Genomic DNA, 23,253 nt, shown 5'->3' with positions numbered 1-23,253 from the left:
CCGCCCAACAGTTTCAGCCAATCACAGCACTGGCACTCCCCTCACAGCACTGGCGCTGATTTCAATTTCAAACGTTTTCCCTCCATCTGCAGTGAAGGAGTTTGAATCAACGTTGGTAAGGTGAGTAGCCTAGATATCTTATGTTTAAAGTGTGTAGCTACTTATCAGTGGATATTAAATATTTTGTTTAGTAGTAATGCTAATGGGCTAGTCATTAGCGCTAGCTAACTTCCAGGCACCCAATTCATTTTTGTGCTATGTAGGTAAGCATTAGCAAATCAGCTCTCTTTTCATTATTGTAGGTTTTGAAAAAGATGCCTGTGGTCACATGAGGTAAGGTTAAACCTGAATACATGTTGGCATCATTCTGAATGACGGTATCAATTTAGCATTTTTAACGTATTGATTTTTGTTTTTGTGGTACTTGTGGTCATGGCAAGTTAATGTATAATCATTCTTTCGTAATGCATTATTATTCAGAATTTGACATAAAAATTACAGAAATGTACTAATCGATACCTTGTAATGTCCTCCAACAGCAAGGAAACAAAATGTTTCAAATGGCAGTAAGAAATTCTGCTCATTACAGGGATGTAAACAGCTTGCTCACAGGGGTGGGGGATCCTTCAACTATTAATCTTTTTTTTGAATCCCTGTTAATTGTTCATTATCAATGATTCATTATCCCTGTGTTTCACCCATGTATCTGCCCCATCAATTAATTTATCCGTTCATCTATCCGTCCTTTAAACAAAGTTAATCAACCCCTATTTAGTCACCTCCAGCTATTCATCTGTTTTTTTACTTCAAGAGCCAGCAAAACAGGCCAGAATGGACCTGAAAACAGTCATATTCCACATGTCACCTTTAGTGACCCAACCCCACCCCCAAGACGAACCCCAAGATCCCGAGGCTTTCCGACATGTGGCAAGCCTCCTAAAGGTGTGCTCTGGACACCGTGCTCAGAGGTAAAAGTATTATGTTCCAAAGATAAATATTTAGGATTAATATTATTCTTCTGAGCACATCTCGTTACATAACGAAATAATCTGGCATCTGTCTGCCATGATGAAAGTTAATAGGGTTAAAGCAAATTTATTGTAGAGACAAATGGAGCCACAAGACAAGGCTTTCATAGAAAATTAGAATCTGTAATTTTCTATAACAACCTGACAATGGTAAGCAATCTCAAGTTTGCGACATCAGTACCATTTTCATTTGTCAGATTTATTCATTGGCCTCTGTTCTTTTTATGTTTCACAAAGGTACCCTGTCACCGTGGACGAGCTTAGGAGGAGGGCACGTCCTCCTGAGTCAATGTCAGTTAACACGATGACCTCACGGTTAAGGATAAACAAAAATGAAAAGTGTCAGCTGAAAGATGACCTAAACAAGGCAGGGGTGTTCCCGGGGCCTGTCACCCAGGTCACATCGCTGTGTACCCGGCTCACGGAGGGTACAGTTCAATTATAACCAGTTTTACATAAAACTTGTTTGCTAAGTTGTTTATGTTGCTACAGTATGTAGTTTAAAATATACACTTAAATATAACAATGTATTGAAGGCTGTGTTCATTCTTTTCACATTTATTTTCTTGTGACTCGGTTGGCATCCTTGCTGCCAAAGGGGGTAAAGTTTGAGGCGGTCACCATGTCCCTGCCCAGTGACCCATTTTTTAATGTTCAGCAGGGAGGCCAAATACCTCTGAGGTTCCATAGCAGTATGAGGTAGGTGGCGGTATTTGTATATGCGTTAAAGGATTGTGGTCATTATTACTTAAATAGGTCTAAATAGGTGAGTGATTATAACACCACTTGATTTTTTGTACTTCAGGTGACCACTGAGAAGGTGGAGCGCATGGTGGGAAGGGAGGAAATATACCAGGGACTAGACGAGCAGACACGGTCTGAGACTTTTGAGAAGGTCTCTGGTAACATCCTCAAAAATCAAGAGGCCGTCCGCAAGCGGAAGCTGAACAGGGGAGATTGAAGGCTCTTTTAAGATTGGGGATCAGGTTCTCATACAAAATGTGAAAGAGCGGCAGAGGGGGGGGGGGGGGGGTGGAAATGGAGAGTGCCTTGCTGGGCCCTTTGGTCGTTTAGTCAGTGAGCGGCAAATTGGCCACACTGGCCTCCCTTGATTCCCCCCAAAAGACTGTAGCAAACATTGACCTCCTGACCCACTTCATTGAGCCAGAGGAGCCAAACTTTAAAAAGTTGGCACCTCTCTTCCTGGCTTCCCCCTCACCACCACCATCCATAAAGCACACCCAACCCAGCCCCCAGTCATAAAGCACACCCAACCCAGCAACCTATGCCTTATTTTCCCAGCACTCTCCTCAATAAACACAATCTTTATTTGTAAAAACAGTATAACTGTTACGCCACGTCCCGCTACACGGCCCAACACCCACCTCTAGTGGCTGCTGGTCATAACTGGTCCTCCTTCCCGCAACCCACCTGTGGGCAATCCCCAATCTACGTTCGCTACTTAAGCCGGGGATCCTCAATCAGCCGGCGCCAGTTCGTTGTTTTCCCAAGCCTACTAGCAATTCTCAACCAGCCAGCCTGACTACTCGTCCCTCGCCCCGCCTGCACGATCGCCCTCCCGGTACCAGACCCCGCCTGCCCGACTACTCGTCCCGCCTGCACGATCGCCCTCCCGGTTCCAGACCCCCGCCTGCCTGACTACCCGTCCACTGTCTAGCCCGTGTCCACCTGATTGCCTGCCCAGTACCAGACCCCCGCTCGCCTGACTTCCCGAACGATCATCCAATAAATTCCTTCGCCTTTTACCCTGTCTCCGCCTCCCTGTGTCCAGCATTTGGGTCCCAGTTTCTTGTACCGTAACAATAACGCGTGTGCGGCAAATCATTTTCATAGCAAAGATACGTTAGCTACACTGCAGCCTTGCACTCTGCCAGCAGAGGTCACTTAGTGTTGGGCCGGGGGGCCCCAATGCGTCGGAGCGCGTGTCCAGTAATCCAGAAGTGTTTAGTGGAATGCGTATCGAGGCGCGTATCATTTAGGGGCGGTGACGTCATTGATGACATGAAGCCTCGTTGGTTCAGGAGGTGGTTTGAAATGTGGGCGCGATTCACTAATACAAATTTATATATTATAATAAATGGGAGGACCGATGACCCGCTTCTCTATTGGGGAGAGGCAGAAGTGCATTTACCCCAACCTATATAAGCTTGCAATTTGGTAGCCTCATCTGCTCCCTGTGAGAGTGTTGTCCAAAGCAGAAGTAATTTCCTCCAAGAATCAGAATTGGCTAAATCTAAGCACAGTTCAACAAATGTTCTTAAATAAAAACCCATATGACGTTATATGGGGCCAGCTCCCAAATTGAAGCATTTCAGCGATCCTTTTTTCAAAGGCGGAGCAAGATACCTACTTCTCGGTTTACACCTAACCTAATTTTTAGCTACTGGGGGACCATAGGGAGGCTAGGGGAACTCAACTTAATGTTAGAACGTCAAAGTGAAATTGTCATGCCATGGTACCTTTAACAAGAACGAACCGACCTGATTGCCCTTTTCAGTTCGTCTCGTTCATATCGTTCGCAGAGACTCCCAGACCCACCCACTAGTCGCTGACTCACTGTTTGTTCACTGACTTAAGTGGTGAAGACACGAGGACTGAGACGTCGCGAGAGCCAGACGGGCAACAACAACCTGATTCTGAACATGAAGCACTCCTCAGCTAAAAGGAACTTACCAGCACCTACCTTCAGCCACCCCAACAGAGAATGAGACACCCCTTAAATAAGGCAAGCAATTAGTCCCAGGTGGACCAATCAAGGCCAGTTAGGCCATACCATTTACATGGAGGAACATTTCCTGGCCAAGGCTGAATGGACTAACCTGCTGCCCCCTACTGCGACGGAAGTACAAATACGGACACACCATTGTATATTTTTTAAAATATTAATGAAGTACATTACATTAAACACAAGTACATTAATAATTACTATATACATTAAATACATTTTTATTATTACATTTTTAAAATATCCCTTTCAATGATTTTAGATGCTACTATCAAGCAAAAAAAAAAGCAGCACGCTACAGGCAGCACATTAAAAATGATCCAGCTGCAAGAAAGATATCTTGCAAAAAGGAAAGAAAAGTAATACATGTAGATAAGCCACAGTTTTTGTGTAGTTGTTAATTATGTACAGCAGTCAGTCAGACTTAAAATTAGAATATTTCAGTTAACCTTAGTGTTAATGTTACAGTGGAAGCAAGATCAGAGAAAGAACAGGGAAAGGAACAGGGCTCTGGAGGAAATTTTACACCAGAGTCGCTGGACACAACTCCCATTGCAGTAGCACCTGAGTCAGTGGATCCATCTCCAATAGCACAGCTTCAGCCTGACCCCCCTGACATTAATTCCGAGAACAGTTTAGATGATCAGCAACCAAGAGCATCTTCCACACCACTGAGAGCAAGCAGCTTTATGTGGCAAAGAGAGAGAGCAAAGTTGCACCGGGATATGAACAGGATAAAAAGGGAAATGGAAGCTGCCAGAAAGATTTAGAAAACACCTAGAAAGATTAAGACAGAACTGAGCCAGGAGTCAGGAAAATGCTAAATCTACAACTCAAGGGAAAAGGGGTGCAAAGAAACTGGCTGTAGACAGGAAAGAAAAAGTTGTGGAGTTACTGTCGTGATGAGAAGAGTCGCTTGCTGCCAGGGAAAAAATATACAGTGACAAAGGAAAAAAAACACAAAAAACAGCTGAGGCGTGTTCTTGTTAAACCCCTAGCGGAACTCCATCTCATTTAATTCTGAAATGGAGAGGTCCTGAGGATGGATGGATGGAAAGAAGCTATGGAGCACACTAAATGACATCATGGGCAAAAAGAGCAGCCCGACTCCATCTTTCATTGAAGTGGAAGGGTCTTTCATAACTAAACCTGTAGATATGGGGGCTCTGCACTAGGACCACTGCTATTCTCGATCTTTACAAATGATCTCCCACTTGTTTGTAAAAAGCCAGTGTGTCTATGTATGCTGATGATTCAACACTCTATATGTCTGCACAAACAGTTGAGGAAATCACCTCAGCTCTCAACAAAGAGTTGCAGATGGTATTCAAATGGATCTCTGATAACAAACTTGTCCTGAACATATCTAAAACCAAGAGGATTGTATTTGGAACAAAACACTCATTAAGCTCTAAACCCCAGTTTAATCTGGTACTGAACAATGTGGATGTTGAGCAAGTACAGGAAACAAAGCTTCTGGGGGTAACCTTAGACTGTAAAGTATCATGGTCAAGTCATAGATTTACTGGCGCAAAAGATGGGGAGGAACATATCTGTAGTCAAAAGATGCTCTTATTTTTTAACACCTCATCTGACCAAACAGGTCCTGCAGACCCTGGTGCTGTCACACCTAGATTACTGCTCGGTGGTATGGTCAGCTACCACAAAAATGAATCTAGGGAAGCTTCAACAGGTACAAAACAGAGCAGCTAGGCTTGCCCTTAAATGCATACAGAGAGCCAACATAAATAACATGCATGACCAACTCTTCTGGCTGAAAGTTGTGAGGTTGAGAGCATCACTTCTTTCTTTCATAAAATACATTAATACATTAAAAATCCAGACTGTTTGTTTAGGCATCTCATACTTAGCTCTAATGTGCACACATACCCCACCAGACATGCCACCAGTGGTAACTACACAATTCCAACAATCAAAACAAACTCAAAACAACGCACAGTACTATGTAGAGCTATGGTTGAATGGAACTCACTTCCAGATCATATTTCAAAAATACAGAGCAAAGCTAGCTTTAAAAAACAAGTGAAGCAACACCTCATGGCTGTTTGCACTGAATCCTAGTATGTATTACTACATTTTACTTTTATTTACTCATCTATTCTTTTTCCTTTATGTCATTTTTTTGTTTTTAATCTGTTTTTTTGTATGTTGAATTCTTGTCTTGTTATATGTTGTGTGTGGACCCCAGGAAGAGTAGCTGATGTATTCTGCATCAGCTAATGGGGATCTAAATAAAATCCTAGGGTTAGGATCCCACATGCTCTCTTACAGACAATTTGTCAGATATTGTCCTTTCTATGTGACTCAGCCAAAAGCATCTGACAGGAACACATGTGCCTGCATGGACCATGAGATGTGAAACTCATGTCTGAAAAACTGTTGCTGTTGTCTGCAATTGTATGTAATCCAGACAACAAGGCCTGTATGTACGGAATCTGTGCAAAATAGTGCTATACTGAAGTTGAAGTTTCACAACCCCAGACAGAGGAGATGGTGGTGTGGTCTCAGTGGGTTAGAAAACCGGTCACAGAGGAGCAAAGCACATTCATGAACTTTGTGAAGGAGACACAAAATGGTACTTTGTCTGAAATGTTGGAGCTTTTTAACCGAAAGCTTGATGGCCTTGCACAACACCATTTTAATTGGCTCCACCAGGCCAAAGAGTGTAGGGCATTAAAAGACTAAGTGATGATGAGATAGTTGTGCATGTTGATTTTGCAGAAAAATCAGGCTGCAAAAAATTAGATTTATCAAAAAAAAAAGTGGGCTCTATGCACGCAACACTTCCGCATTGGTCTCAGAATGCTTCTACAAATCCGGTTCCGGTGTTACACTGAATTCTGCGACCCACCGAAAAGTGTGACCCAAGGGGGCGCTGTTGAACATTTTCTGAAACATGCAGAAAATGTTTCAGAAAAGTTTGAAGCGTAGACAGGCATGAAGTCGTTCATGTGCGGAAACATGCTTAAAACTTAACATTTGTATTAGAGCTGGGACAACTCGTTGACGTAATTAACGTCATAAATTAGTCAACGTGAATAATTTGCGTTGACGTGTCATCCCCGTTTTTTTTTTTTCTTTCTCTCCCCCAGGATGGCAGCAAAACACAAGTTCTGTTGATTTCCCCCCTTCCCCACCCTGGAATGTTAATTTATCAAGCAGTTGCAGTAGTAAACCAAAGATCCTACTCTGAGTAAACGTTACATTATACTCAGGGCTTAAATTTCAGCATCTTTTCATCACTTTTGTCATTTTCTGATTTCAAGATTGATCGCAGGAACAACTACCACTCTCATCGCATAATTGATGAGATGCTAGAAATTTCCATGGTCATCGAGGAGCCTCTCATAGAGCAGATGAGAGCATTCCAAACAATCAGCCTTGAGCTTGATGAAAGCACAGATGTTCCCCTGCTTCATCAGCGTGATCTGCACATCAGGTATGACCATATATTTGGCAGACCCTGCTTACTCAGTTTTGTATCAATCTTCTGTGTGAATTATGCATACTTCTGGTTTCATACCCTGGTTCTACTGTAGTTGTGTGTGCAGTGTGACAAGGGCTGCTGGAATCTCCTTGCTGGCCCTCTTGATGAACTTGGCGATGTGGGTGAACAATAATAATAATAATATAATAATAATAATAATAATAACAATTATTAATAATCTTGGATTTTCTGATGCGCACATCTTGCCTATGGGCAAGGAAATCCCGCCAGCTTTTTTTCATCTGGGACTGCAATGTGAATAAAGACCCCTGCAACGACTTGCGGGAGGCTTTCACCTCTGGCAATTCCGCTTCTTGGAGAAACTTTAGGAAGCACTTCACATTGCCAATCCGGATTCTTCGAGTGGTTATGGCGAGGTGCTTCAGACTGTCGGTCCATTGGATAAGTCTCTCACGGTTGTTGAGAAAGGTGAAGGTCAGCGATGGCACTTGCGTGTCAGACATGAAATATGCCCATGCTCGGACATGCTGGACTCTTTGTTTTGCATTTTCCACATCCTTTTTGGTTTGACCAGAAATGTGCTGAAACCAGGTGTGTAGTAGCTTCTCAAAGTGTGGGACTGTAGCCTCATCACCTGGCCCCATCCGCTCGTACTTCTTTCTAGTCTTCTCTGGTGGTACACATGCTTTTTCTTTTTCTTTTCCTTTGCCATGTACTTTAATATACTTTAATTTAATTTTGAGTTGCCGGATCTTTTCTTTTAATCTTCGGCAATTCCTGCACTTCTCTCGGGTGACAGACTGAGAGACTGAGGTGCTTGGTCTTTCACGGCATTCATCTGTGACAGAGCCCTCACTCTCACTTTCAGTTCCCGAGAGCTGCTGAATGTCAAGCAAACTGACCATTGGTGGCTGTGGGTTGGACGTTCTAAGCTTCTTGAGGGCCTCTAGGTTTGCATGCTGTTTCGCCTTCAGCATGATTTTTTTGTGACATGATGTGGTGATGTCATTGTGGACATTAATCAGGTGCTTATCCAACCTGATTAAATCTTTCGCTTTGCAGACTGGACAATGCAGCCTGTACCTGTAAATTCCAGAGCAATATCGAAGTAAAAGATGTTGTTCGGACTTGTTTATCACTGAATGATATTTAAGCAAGTGCTGCCGAACAGAGGCATAGGGCACCTGGCATATAGGACAATTCCCCAGTGGACGATTCATGATTCATGTCTTTTGTTTCCTTGAATAGGTGTTCGGTCATCCGTCTGTGTCTATTTAAAATGTTTTATAAAACAGTTTTGCCTGTTGAAATAATTTGTGGCAAACTTTTGTCAAAATAAGGTTATGAAGTAATATTTTGTATACACTTATTCTTGCCCTTTTCCAAAAACATCTTGTGACATGGCAGCCGTCGATTCAGCCAGCCCTGCAAACCCACTCGGTGAAGATGCATTGGACAGTGGAGAGAGGCATCTCCAACACACTCTGGAGACCACCCAGATGATGTCCCACTGACAGCAGACAGACACCAGGGTCTCAATGTCGCCGCCCGTCCATGTCTCTGCTCCTGGTGGAGAAGGTCCAGCAGCACCGCCAGGGGCTCCCTGCCCGGCTGAAATGTTTTGTTATTTATTGTTCTTATATTTAGTTTAGTGCATTGTATTTGTATATAGTTAGGGTTAGTTATATAGTTAGTTAGTTATATAGTTCCATAGTTTGTTCCATCCGTTTGGAATACATAAAAATGAGTTTTCACCTGCAACAAAGTCTCCGTCTTTGTTTTTACGCATTCCCCTACGGGGCATTATTATTATTCAGAATCATGTGACGTATCGTCACACATCATCTAGCCCTGAACATCAATCCCTGGCTGAGTCGTGGCAAAGTGCTACAGCGTTTTGTTGACCTGCTGCCGAATATAAATACTTTTCTGTCGACGAGGAATGAGGTGCACAAAGAATTGTCCAATAATGCGTGGCTACTTGACCTGGGATTTATGACAGATATAATGGCAAAACTGAATGCACTCAACACTGACCTCCAGGGGAAAAACAGACATCTGTCCCACATGATAAGCGCAGTGAATGCGTTCAAAGCCAAGCTCTGTGTTTGAACCACACATCTAAATAGCAGAAAGCTAACACATTTCCCCAACCTGGAAAAAATGTCTCAAGCCATCAAAGACAAGAATGCTTTTCACCCAGATCAGTACTGCGCCCATCTGGACAAGTTGCAGCAGAGTTCAGTCTGCGTTTTGGTGAGTTAGACATCATGGAAGACATAACTACATTAGTTTCAAACCCCTTTTAGTCCACTGATGTGGAAAAGGTATCAGCCAAATTCGAACAGGTATTTAGGTTGCAAAGTGGTGTGGATATGAAGATCATTGATTTGCAAAATGACATAGAACTGAAGTCAAGATCAAGGGACAGTGATTTTTGGGGACTTGTGAGCAGAGAAAAGTTTTCCCTCCTGACTGCATGTGCATTAAAAGTGAGTGCCTACTTTGGATCCACTTACCTCTGTGAAATGACATTTTCGCAGATGAAAATAATAAAATCTAAGTAAAGGAGCTGGAAATTGATTCCGCTTTTCTTATTTATTTTTACTTGAACGCGATTTTTAAATGTAACTCCGCCAGCCCGTAATCGCGCCCCCGTAATGCTGCCAGTCCGACATGTTGACTTTCTACACCGACGCATGTGTCGTTGCTAGTTTGCACCCGGCACAAAGCTGATCTTCCCCTGCAGCAACCAGGCACCACTATATGAAGAAAAAATGAGGGATGGTCACTCATCTCAGCTCTCGTCTGGTTTTTTGTCTACAACCGTATTACTGCCAACAAACGGAAAATGTTACTGAAGTAGGTTGGACGTGTCCTGTTTCTTTCAAGTGTTAGCAATGTTATTGGCTGACTGATGTATAGTTCTCATGTTTAGTTCTCATGCATGCTGCAAGTATTTAATTTTTTTACGTTATTTAGGAGATAAGAAAATAGGCTGTTCATCTTGTCGCAGGCATCCATCAGTATTTATATATAGAGCAGCTACAAATACTTCTAATAACTAAATGCTAGGATAATTTGGACTATGTAATTCAATTGGTGTTCTTTGTAGTTTTTCGTTAACAAAATACTAAAGAATATAAAAACTCCAGTTTCGAAGGGAGCTGTTTTCATATTGATGCTATGGGTTATTTTGTTTTACATTCCTCTATTGCGATACCCTGAGGAGCAAACAGTCCATATTTATTCATCTTTAGGACTACATTTTTGTTCATTCATATAGATGCACAGCAGCTATTAGTGATTAGCATCTCTGTTGAGTGATTTGTGTACTTTTACCAATCCTGACCAATGGAAGGTAAACATTGGCTGTGTATGTAGCACTATGCGTTTAAGACCTTGAAGGGGAGGGTATTAATAGGGGAGCACAAGGCATTGGCCTTCCCTTGTTCTCTTTGGGCCTATGTGTGCTGTTCTCTTTACGTTAAAGAAGTACTCCGGTGATTTTTAACCCCATTATCGTTTTCCTAAGGGTCACCCGATGTTGAGGGAAGTAAAACACCCAACAAATTTATTCGACCTAGCCAGAGATCTGCACTGGCTGCCGTCGCTTCGGAATAGCTATAACGCTAACCTATGGGGGCAAGCTAATTATCTGATTTTGGGGCTTCTAAACACATTGAGAAAAACATTCCAAGACTTATGTTACACGAGTTTGTTCCTTACGAGACACCATCGTGCTTGTTTAACTCAGTGTGGCGAAAACACAAAGTTTATACTGTTTCGCCACACTACTTGAGTTAAACGAGCATGTGACGCGTGCTGCTTGTTTCCGTTTGAATTTTTGGACAGTTGGTATAGCGCCACCTTTGGGCCAATCTGAATTTGACGCATATAATATCTGAGTTACAGCAGTCCCCACAAATGTGCCAAATAAAAATGAGTTTTCGTATATGTTCAGGGGGGGAAAAATGCAGTCGAAGTGGCAGTAAAATAATAAGAAGAATCGACCCAATAACAATAGGGACCTTGCCGGTTTCGGCTCGGTCCCTAAAAACTGGCGTGGGAATCCGTTGCAAAATCGGTTAATGAGGTTGGGGCGGAAAGCCGAACTGTGGCTGATATTTAAAAAAAAAAAAGTGGTCGGACATAAAAGTTGACGTCAAAAGAAAGGTCTCTGCCCACCGGAGAAGCGTGGGTCAGACGGGCAGCGGATCCGGAGTCGGGGAGCTCGCCCTATTCGAGCAGAGGGTGGCCGCAGTGCTGGGGGATCGGCTCCTTTTTGCCGTGGTCCCGCCAGCCGAAGGGGATTCCGACTTGGCCCAGGATCCCACGGAAGGTACAATTATTTTCATATATTTGAAGAACTTTTATACCTGCTAGTAGGACCTAGCCTGCATTTCCGTATACATGTTTAATGTTTAGCCAGCAATAAAACGTGTTCTCCTCAATGTGATTGTAATTTATATACATTCTTTAATCACAGACAGCCAAGGACCAAGTGGCGCACAGTTGATGGTGCCAGAGGAAGACCCCCAGCCAGGCGTGTCCGGCGTCTCCGTCTCCACTGCCCATTGCCCCCCTGCTGCTGCCAGTGGGAAAGGCCGGGTTTTAACTCGCGCTGTGCTGGACTCGCAGGAGGAGATCGTTAAGGGCCTTCAGGAGATGAATTCGAACCTTAAAGAAATAACGGAGGCCTTACAAGCAATTAGTCTCACATTAAAAGAACTAGTTAAAAAAATGAATGTTGCGGCTTGCGGCCGCGTCACGTGCCGTCGTAACATGTGCACACTTGTCAGCGCACATGTTACAACGGCACGTGACGCGGCCGCAAGCCGGTGCTCGGTCCCGTTCATCACTGCACGCCGTTTTAATTTTAATGTTTCGCGAACTTATGTAATTTTAATTTTTTGAGAACTTATGTAATCTGTAGAAGCATATGAGATAAATTCCCTAGGAGGAGTTTGTTGAAATACAAGGCGAAAAAGTGAAAAAATTCCATTCAAAACGGGCAAATTTGACGGCACGCCACGGACACGCCCTTCAACGTACAGTCACAAATAACACAGCGTTGGTTGAGCACCATTTTTTGACTGTACTGACTAATTGTGAAGCAGATCTGATAAATTCCCTAGGAGGAGTTCGTTCAAATACAAGGTGAAAAAAGGGAAAATAAGACCACCAAATTCAAAACGGCCAGTCACAAATAACACAGTGTTGGTTGAGCACCATTTTTTGACTGTACTGACTAATTGTGAAGCAGATCCGATAAATTCCCTAGGAGTTTGTTGAAATACAAGGCGCAAAAGTGAACTTTGCCGCCGAAAGTGAAAAATACAAATGCAATTAGCCGACTTCCGGTGGGTTTTGGGGCATGGGCTTTTCTGTAGGTATTGGCACGTTATACGTGCCCACCGATTTTCATACATATTGGTGAAACGTGGCGCAGGGGCTGCTTTTTAAAGTTCCTGTAGGGGCCGCTACAAACATGACAAATACGAATTTTGGTATGTGAGCTACAGGCACCAGTTTACACGTGTCCTGCTAATTTCATATTCATAACTATTACGGTCTTCGCAGAGTGATTTTGAGCCTCTGGCTGCGCACAGTGATGAACGGGACCGAGCACCGGCTTGCGGCCGCGTCACGTGCCGTTGTAACATGTGCGCTGACAAGTGTGCACATGTTACGACGGCACGTGACGCGGCCGCAAGCCGGTACGAGGTCCCGTTCATCACTGCGTGCAGTTTTAATGAAGCACAGCTTTAAAGAATTGTAGTTTTAAAGAAGCACACTTTTAAAGAAGCACACTTTTAAAGAAGCACATTTTTTTAAAAATTCGCGAATTCATGTAATTCCAGTTTTGCCTCAGTCCCTAACAAGATGTCGGAGCACTGTGCAGCTGTGTATTGTGTGTATGTATTGTGTATCATTGGCGTTACTAGGCTGTTTGAAAACAAATCAACTTTCCGACGGTCTTTGAACGCCACCCATTTACCGCACGACAACAACAAGCAACACGTGAGTCAGTACACTTCAGCTGTCCGACTCAGTGTGACAACCGGACTTGTTGTCATTGCTTGTGTGTGTGTTTCACAAGTTATATATATATATATATTGTGGCAACCCCGCGCTGTCTGGCGTGGACGAATAGCGCCAGAACCCCGAGCGGCTCCGTCCCCGCGGACAGGTAGTCCGCGGGAGATAGGCTACGTGCCATTCACCACGGCGCGCTGGAGGGCTCATCCAGCAAACCAGGGCAATCGGGGACATTGGGATCACATGGGGGAGCAAGACAGCAGAGGGGTTTTAAGGACCGGGCACGTTGGAGACGAGCAGTAAGTCGAGTGGAAGACAGTCGGGGTAAGGCACCGATATCCACATAGCGCACTGACGCTGGAACGTTTCCCTCACAGCGCTGAGCAGGGGGGAAGCCGGGAGCGAGAGCCACGCCACCCTCCCGGACGGACCCGATTCGGAGACGCTTTCCCTTGTTGTTTGGCCCGCTGGGGAATAACCTGTGTTGCTTTATGATTCTCCTTTTTTTGTGAGTTGCATGAAATAAAAACGGTTGCACTGCAACCCTGTTTGTGCGTGTGATTTGAGAATCCCCGCCGCCGACGATCGGGGTTGCCAGAATATATATATTATGTAGGCTATGTGTATATTTATATATAGCCTAATCATGTTAATTGTTTCAACATGTTAAAATAGCTGATTTTACTGGCCCTGTTTTTGCTTCTCTATCATATTTATAGTGTGTGATTTGCAAAACACGTATCATAGACATCATAAAGAGTAGATGTCGCATTGGGATATATATACATACACTGCCTAGATATCGCATTCGGCTTCTAAGCATGCGTCAACAATGCCGCCATCTTAGGGCGGGGTAACCACCCACCAGAATGAATGAACGTCGATGTGGCAGAAGACCGACATTCATTCATTCATGTGGGTGGTTAGCCCGCCCCATGATGGCGGTGGCATTGACGTAGTTCCACTGACGCTAGAAATGCAGCCGCCATCTCGGATTGGCCAGTTGCGGAGCAGCAGAAGCAACCATGCTGTTAATTCAATGCACCTGCCACCTGCTGGCGATCTATGGGCAAGACACCTTCACAACTACCAACACATCAAAACCAAAGACAACATTTGGAAAATGTATACTCTACATTAAATTAAAGAAATACTGTTATATGAGAGTCAGACTTATTGCGCCACATTAACACATTTTCCCTGTGGATGAACCTCAATCTTATAACTAAAGCATTAACAGAAATGTTTCTGGAGATTAAAATTAAGTTCTAAATTATAAAAATGTATTTTATACTGATATTATGTTAGATATGAAAATCTCAACAATTCATATTTCTTTTCTACACATAACCACCAAATAACCACAACACACAAATAGACCATATAAAAATTTATTTAAATAATGTCGGGGTTCTCCTCCGCCTCTGCCTCCGCCTCTGCCTCCTTTAATTGATCTGCACACAAACAAAATAGATACTCAATTGTGACAGTAAAGGATTTATTCAATCTAATGTCTTGTTCCAAAAAATTCATAGACACATTAAAACATAACAAACGTACCATCCTTCAGGAGTTGGATTTCGATCTCCAGCATCTGCACCTTTTCCAATAATGCTTTAATTTGAGACCGCATGGCCTCGCCCTGGTGCTGTAATGTCTTGACCTGCTGGTCCCCACAGCGCTTTTGGCGTGCTGTGCGGACCATGTTTTCTAGGGCGAGGCCATGCGATCCCAGGATGGCGTTGTAGGCCGCCTCTCTTCCTACATTAGGATCCAGCACTGCATACTATGAACAAACAAAGCAAATATTAATAATTATACATAGGCCTAGACAAGTTAATAGAACTGTTTATCAACCACACTGAATAAAGTGTTTAATAACCCAACTCTTTCCTTTTTACCTACAATCATATTTTTACACCAATGTTTACCCAAATACAAATTAAAGCAGATAAATCAATAAAACTGTATTATGCTGTTGAGAACAACTGCAAATGAACAATATAGTTTAAACACTCATAATAATAAAACCCTATAAAACTTTTTTTTCCCCATTAATACACAGGATCAGATGTTATAATCCCTTGTGCCAAAAGCCGAGGAAAACACACATTCAGAAGCCCCTGTCCAAACCAACCTTATAACCACGCTGACTACTAAGCTACCAACCAAAGGTGAAAAACACGAGACAACTAGCCCAACTAACACAATCCACACGCTATTTCTATGCAGTTTCACACGTATGAATAATCTTTGACATCATAATATTTAACATGCAAGTGTAGTGGTGCCTAGTTGCTGCGGGGGAAGATCAGCTTTGCGCTGGGTGCAAACTAGCAACGACACATGCGTCAGTGTAGAAAGTCAATTGCGCCGGGCAAGATAGGGCCCTTCTTCTGTTTGGCGCACATGGCTAATTTGCATACGCGCACAGAACTGTCGGAATGGGAACATGTCGGACTGACAGCATTACGGGGGCGCGATTGGGCTGGCGGAGTTACATAAAAAAAAAAAAAAAAAAAACACGTTCAAGTAAAAATAAATAAGAAAATCGGAATCAATTTGTGGCGCTCGTTGTTCAATCTGTGGCGCAGCGCCACACATTGGCCTATGTGTGGGTTATCAAGTGGGCACCTTCTTTCACATATTTAGGCCCACGACACCTCCTGAAGGCTTAACAATGAAACCAGCGTCCTGGATTCACCCCCCTCAATGCTGACACCACATTGCCACATTTAATGCATCTAAACACTCTTCCCTGCATCGTACTCCTAACCCTAACCCTGACCAACCGAACACGTTAGCACATTAGCACACGTTAGCACAGCTGGCTTACCTTAGCTTGCACCCCAGGTAGTATGTTTTATCCCTACCCACAGCCATACACTTGCTCGTTCTGCTCCCACGGACATGTTACTAACCGCCTGCCTCAGACTTAGTCCACAAATAGGCCTACCCAGTTCAGTCAGCGAGCCAATAGCAGAACTAGCCATGAACCCCCGCGCACGTGTTTCAATAGGCCTTAGTTGCGTACTCCAGTCTCGGTGTGCTGCCTCTCCAGCCATCTCAGCATACTTTTCTTTCTTAAGCTCATTGATACTTACAGCAGACAACTGGAGCTCTCTTTTGACGTCGTCAATTTCCCCGGACAGGGTGGGGAACTTTGTTGGGGAATTATATTTCGCCATGTTCTGTAAAACATAAAACCGTAAATAGGTTCACCCACCAATGCATACTATCAACAACACTAAATACAGAGGAGAAAAGGTGACTTTCTCACACAAACATAAAAGACAAATCATGGAAAACACAAATGCGTCTTACTGGTGAAGTAACGGAAGAAAGCTGTGAGTCTTTACCTGGTGTTCTGCGAGAAGTGCGTGGTCAAATCTCGCGGTACTTGGCGAATCCACATTTCGGTTACAACCATTGGCTGCCTAGACGCTAGAAATGCATATATACTGACTAGATATCATAGATGTATATATACTGACTAGATATCATAGATGTATATATACTGACTAGATATCGCATTTGGCTTCTAAACATGTGTCAACAATGCCGCCATCTTGGGGCGGCGTAACCACCCACCTGAATGAATGAACGTCGATGGGACAGACAGACATTCATTCAGGTGGGTGGTTAGGCCGCCCCAAGATGGCGGCAGGCTTTAGTTACTTTAGTTAGCTCTCCATCTGGATAAACGTTAACATCTCTCCACTGTTTCAGTAACATTAGCAATCACTAATTGCCAATTAGCATCCGTTGTATGTTTCGAGTTTTGCGACACGGTCAACACACGAGTATCATATCAATGTTGCCACTGTGATGTTGGTGCAGTACAAATAACATGTTGCTATTCATTGTGTTTGTGGACACGTTTGAATGTAGACTACAGTATGAAACGGAGGCAGTTTTGTGTTGTGAATTATTTTTCTTAAGAGTAACTACTACAGGGAGCACTGAGATGTTTGATATACAAAGCTGAGCACTAAGTGCTTATTATAGAATATGGTTATGTTCTTATGGTGATTGAAAATGTAGCAGGACTTACCAAACATAGATCGGCAGTTAGCCAAATCTTCAAAGGGCCGTTTCTGCTTGGCCTGCTCCTTATGCTCCGGCCCAGTTCGGTCCTGAAGCCGGTTCGTTGGTCAACAAGTGTGCCATCATCCGGCGGACCCTCACCTCTAGGGTAGTCCCTCCAATAATGGCGAGACGGGCAGTCTGTAGTATAACAAATTTGCAGGGTTAACACACGCAGACTGGAATCACATTTGATCATGCCAACATATTCATAGACTGTGCAGATTATAATTTTTTTTCATTCTGAATATAACTGGGATTGATATTGACAGTATAGAGACTAATGTTCAATACAAATTACCTCATGTGTCTACTGTCATAACTGCCAGGCAGTTTAAGGAAATTGTGCATATCAATGAAGTTTTCTGACCAAAGAATGATGTAACCATTATACATATATAACAACTACCATTGTTTGGCGGTTTGGTCCATTTTGCAGTGTCTCCTCCGCACGGTCCAGGGCCTCCATGGTGTGGAGGGGCAGCTCCAAGGAGGCCAGTCCCACAGAGACACACTGTCCACACCTGCAGGAGAGGACGTATTGCCTGAACTCCTCCCGCAGGTCCTTCACCTCCTAGGACAACTCCGTCACCGCAGTGAGAAGTTTTTGCATAGCCACATCTATTGACAAAGAAAATATTAACATTTTAATGCAAAAGCTGACACCCTTTTACTTAAAATTTTCAGATGTTGAACAAAGAAATGTATCATCTCTTAGGACTGGCTCTTAGGACTGTTTCCCAGTGTCTAAGTGTATTCCAGATAACTATGTCATGAGGCTGGTTATAATGAAGCCAAATGGTAAAATGAATGGTGATTACAAACTTTTGAACAGTTGTGTATATTTAAGCAATGCCATTGGTTTAAGCTAAGTTAAGTTAATAGGTGGTAAATCCTTCAATGATTCAAAGCATTGAGGAAAGATTTACACACATGAATAAAATCCTAGAATAGCCTTAGAACATAACATTCCTGTACTTGCCTTTTAATGCCATTCTGGCAGTGCCTGGAGAATCTGTAACAAGTATGAAGAGAGAAATGAAACCATTTGACTGTATATACTGCATTTGTTTTGAATTGAATTAACATGAATTACTTTTTAAAAACATACCTTCAGGAGATGGCCTCTGGAGTAGAGGCATTGGACCGAGTGGAGGGATTCATCTCCAGGGAATGATGCTGGGATAGGGACATTGGGGTAAGTCAACTTAGGGAAATTGGGGCGTTGGAGGCTATGAAATATCCTTGGAGGTGATGATTGGTTGTCCTGGCTGGCTTGTTGGGTTTCTGGTTTGTCTAAAGAAAAAAAAGATGTGGGGGGCCGGGAAATGTGGTTAGGGGCTGATATGTGCGTAATACATAAGAGACACACACACACACACACACACACACACACACACACACACACACACACACACACACACACACACACACACACACACACACACACACACACACACACACACACACACACCACAATGTGGCTAACTATACCTGGAAATAACACTTTGGGGGCTTGGGCGAATCTGCGCACATCCTGGGGCTCCTCATTCAAATGATAAATTGTATTGGGTCTAAAAGTAAACAAGGGAGCAATTAAATGTCAACACATGTCAACAAATTGTTAAATTGCACATGGCAACAGAAAATGCTTGAAACCGTTTATATGTTTGCTTTGGACAAAAGAATATGCCAAATATAAAAATGTGTGGAACTGGAAATTGGACATTCATTATTACCTTCTTTTTCTTTTTAGGCCATGGTGGCTCTCCCCCTCAGACTGGATGTCGGTGGTGTCACAATCTTCACAATATATCGGTCTAGACTCCTCGCTGCCTCATCATAAGTATCTACAAACACAGAATAACAAGTAATAAGTACAATAACACAATAATAATAATAATAATAACAACAATAATAAGTACAGTCAGAGAAATATTGTCAGACAGGGGTATGATTCTTATTGTCAAAAGCAAATTTGAGAACACCCACCACGAGTTATGAGGAGACGGATCGGTTGGTGTGTGTGCCATCCATGTCCAGGCTGTTCTCTCTTTAGGATGGCTGCATTCAGCCTAATGGAGTCCTTAGGAGGGTATGGGGGCCAGAAGGCTTTATCCCCTTCAACCCATGTGTTTGGCACAATTTCAGTTGCACCACTGCTGAACAGTCAACATTAGTGACACAAGGGTACATCTGACGATACATTGCCAACATTGCATGTCTGTCAGGCTCATCCAAGATTGTCTTGTGCAATGGAGACAGAGGCATCACTGTACAGTTTTCTAAGAAAAGTCTTTCTGCTGACACCAAAACACTTTGCCTCACATAAAGCATATCAGCTGTGTCATTGCATGACAAAGTCCCAACCATTTGTCTTCCTAAAATACTGGCAAATTCAGCACCATATTCCATAGTCCATGGCATATGAAGCTGTTGGCTCGAAATTGCCTCATAATCTGGACTTCAATTGTCCTATTGTTGTTATTAAACTTTCCCAGTATTCCATTAAAACGCTCAAATGAAAAAACACCAAAAATAATAAACTGGTCCGTAATCCAACATACACTCTTTCAAATGAAGATGTAGATGCATGTTGGGGGTGCAGTGCAATGGGCCAAACAGTTTGACAAATTTTGAGAGAAATGTCTGCAGGTATCCATCTGCTTCTTCCAGTTTATCGATGGATATGACTCTGGAGCAGAGTATGATACAAGCCTGCACAAAGTCAAACCACATATCATAGTGTTCGTTGTTAATAAGCCCCTTCAGACAAAACAGTGAGTAAATGGTTGTCCAGTTTTTCCACTGATCTGCTGTAAATCCTGTAAAGCCAGATGAAATCCGCAAGGGTATTCTTCCAACCTCATAAGGTACTTTGATGGTTTCCACTCTAGCTTGAAGTTCATCAAGTTTTGTTGTTGTTAAAACTCCTAGTTCTGTCCAGTCTGAAAACATGTTTTGCCGTACCAAGGAGAAGGTTGTGCATCGGATCGATGACGACAAATCTGATTGCATCATAGTAACTCAAGCTGAAAAGTTCTGACCATCTAGCGCCATATGTGTGCTCAATCTTTTTCTGAGCTGCCTTCGTCGTTGCCCGTTTGTGTTTTCCAGCATTGTATTTGTGATCCTCTGATGTGCGTGGCTCCCACGAAGACCGCTCAAATCCAGAGTAGTCCATTTTTTCACCAAATGATTTCTTGCTGAACGTCTTCAAACACTTGTGGCATCCTGCAAATAAAAGTTAAAGTTAAATGCAATATGTTACACACATATTTATATTTGAGCATTCAATGAAACAGACCAACTGCTATCTATCCACAAAAAAATAATCAATGTAAACATTTACATATTGATTTTACTGATGCAATGATCATAAACAATGTTAATTAATTATAGCAAAGAATGTTGGAATGTTTCAATTACCTCTGTATGCTCCATGTCCAACAAAGCCTCCACATTTTCGAGTTGCAGGGATATCTGATGATAGACAAAGCAGAGCTGCTCTGTAAACCTGATGTCTTAAGAAAGAGCTGTCATCCAGAATCACACCATACCAAAGCTCTTGCAGCTCATCAACTAAGGGGTCTAAGAAAGCATTTATGTTCAGAGATGGCTCTTTTGGTCCAGGTATTAGTCCAACGAGAATCATATTTTCTTCCTTAAAATGGTCTTCACGAGGGAGATTCAAAATTACCAAGTAGATGGCTCCAACTGAATATGGTACATATTTGAAAGGTTGGAACCAGTCCACATTCAGCATCAAGGCCATATTGTTTGGCTCTGCTAAAAAAGGCTCCCCATTCACATACTGGTAATCCTGCCATACTTGTCCATCATATACGTCTGCTAACAAACCATCAGGTATTTTCAGATTTCGCCATTCTTCACATTTCTCTTCAAATCCAGGTCTTTTAACAAGTCCTTCCAGAGACTGCACGACACTCTTGTAACAGTAAGCACGTAATGGATTGACACCCTTTACCGCTAGAAGATTTTGCCTTTCTTAGCAAGGCAGAGCCACATTTCTTCCTTAATGCAGACCTCTGCTGTGGGTGATTGTAGAATGGGATGTGAACACAAGTCTTGCAAACCTTTGTTCCATCCCGTCTGAGCTCGTATGTTTCAGTAAGCATGTATACTCTCATACATTTAGGACAAACCACATACTGTAAGAAGTTGTCGCGGACAATACCAGACCATTTCCTCAAGGAGAATAAAGTCTTTGGAATAATGCTGGCAAAGGCAGTGAGGGAATTAGCACAGAGAACATTTCCAACTATCCACATGAAATGTTTGATGCACAGAAGAAGTGATGTGATGGCATTGTCAGAAATCTTGAAGGTTGATTGCCATGACAAAAGCATCATGGCTAGAAGTTTCATCAACACGTCCTCTGGGTGTTCACTTCTGGACTGATCACTTCCATTCCCCTCTCCATCTTTTGTGTCAGTATATTCACTCTGCTCCTCAGCAAGGCTTTACCCCTTCATTCATCCTATGGGAATGTAAAGTACACATTCAAAATGCATACTTTTTTAGTATTGTATTATAATTGTTTATTTTAGTTCCTTTCATAGTTCCCTAACAGAAATGTAAACTGTACACTGAGATGAACAGTAGCAGTACTGAGAGTGGAAAACAATACAGTGGAATGCATAAGTTTAGGCATGGTGCTTTTCAGTTAACCTATACTTGCATCCTGTATTTCAATGAAGAACATTTATTTCTTTACAATACATTATTCATTCACAAAGAAAATTGATGTCCTAAGAGGTAGGATTTTTCCTTATTCCTCATAATGTCATGCTTACCATATAACAGGATATGTCTTCATCATCTTGCACTGACTCTGAATCGCTGGAGTCCAGGAAAAGATGAATGCTTTGGTCATCTGTTGTTTCGTCTGCAAAACAACCCGTGCAAAAGTTACAGTCATGCATTATACCTTATTATACCTTAATGACCGTATACCACTGACTGAAGTGATCTATTGCTTTTATAAAACGGTTACGTAAGTATGTATGGCAAAATGAAAGTCATAGACAGCCTCAATTTTGAAAAAGCTAGAAAGTCGGAAAAGCATTTTGTTTAACGAACACAAAAAAGTAGTCCCTCCTGGCTGCCGGCAAAGTGTACAGCGGTTGCTATGCAACACACTGTAGCGTCCTTCAGAGAGAAGGCTAGGCTAAAGACGGTAGCTTGGTTCGCCGGCAATTTAGCCTTCTATCGAGTTCACTCGAACTCGATAGTAGGCTAAATTGCCGACCGTGTGCCTATTGCTTTACAACATTTCCACCCTCTCCAGCAATCAACATGTTTTTTAGGCTTCAGTGAACTACGCTATCGCTTTTATATATACATAAACAACAGTTAGAGTTAGGCGCGGAGTGATACTGAACTATGAACGGGTGTCATAGCTGTGTGTATACGCTCAATATACAACAGTTGGGAACCAATCAGATCGCTTGATTTAAGCCACCCGTTTTATAAACATTAACAATATCTGTATCCGCCATCTGTACGGGTAACAGTTAAATTGTGGTACTCACCGTTGTCTGAACTGTCGGCCGCTGGGTACATTTCTTCAACATTTTCCATCACTTCCTCTGTGTGCATTTCTCTTTCATCAATCTCTCCAACACTAGCCAAGTTATCTTCGCTGTCTTGACACATCAACATTGAACATACATAACTGCTGCCGGTTGGGTCTTGACTGGATAGGCTCTGTACATTTTCTGTCCTTGCCCTTTTGGATTTTTTCTCCATTTTTGAAATAGAGCTTTCTGTGGCTATAATACTGTGAACTACTGAGTTCACTGTTGCAATGTCCGCAGAAGCGCCAAGGTCTTTTCTTGTGTGTTGGTACTTCCATCTTT

The 23,253-nt window shown here is 42.7% G+C and overlaps 1 pseudogene across 1 annotated transcript; it reads right to left on the bottom strand.

Annotated features, from left to right (window-relative positions):
- Positions 1-14,680: 14,680 nt before the first annotated feature.
- Positions 14,681-19,100, bottom strand: LOC311361850 (annotated as a pseudogene). The gene is made up of 8 exons: positions 19,087-19,100; positions 18,866-18,945; positions 18,483-18,667; positions 18,354-18,386; positions 17,781-17,992; positions 17,340-17,512; positions 14,846-15,046; positions 14,681-14,739 (listed from the first exon to the last, which is right to left on the bottom strand). The product of its transcript is annotated as an uncharacterized misc_RNA (transcript).
- Positions 19,101-23,253: the final 4,153 nt, after the last annotated feature.

This window comes from Micromesistius poutassou, assembly GCF_964030765.1.
Source record: "Micromesistius poutassou genome assembly, chromosome: 17".
NCBI classification, from domain to species: domain Eukaryota; kingdom Metazoa; phylum Chordata; class Actinopteri; order Gadiformes; family Gadidae; genus Micromesistius; species Micromesistius poutassou.
The sequence above is the reverse complement of the archived record's forward strand: the minus strand, read 5'-3'. Positions and strand labels throughout refer to the sequence as shown.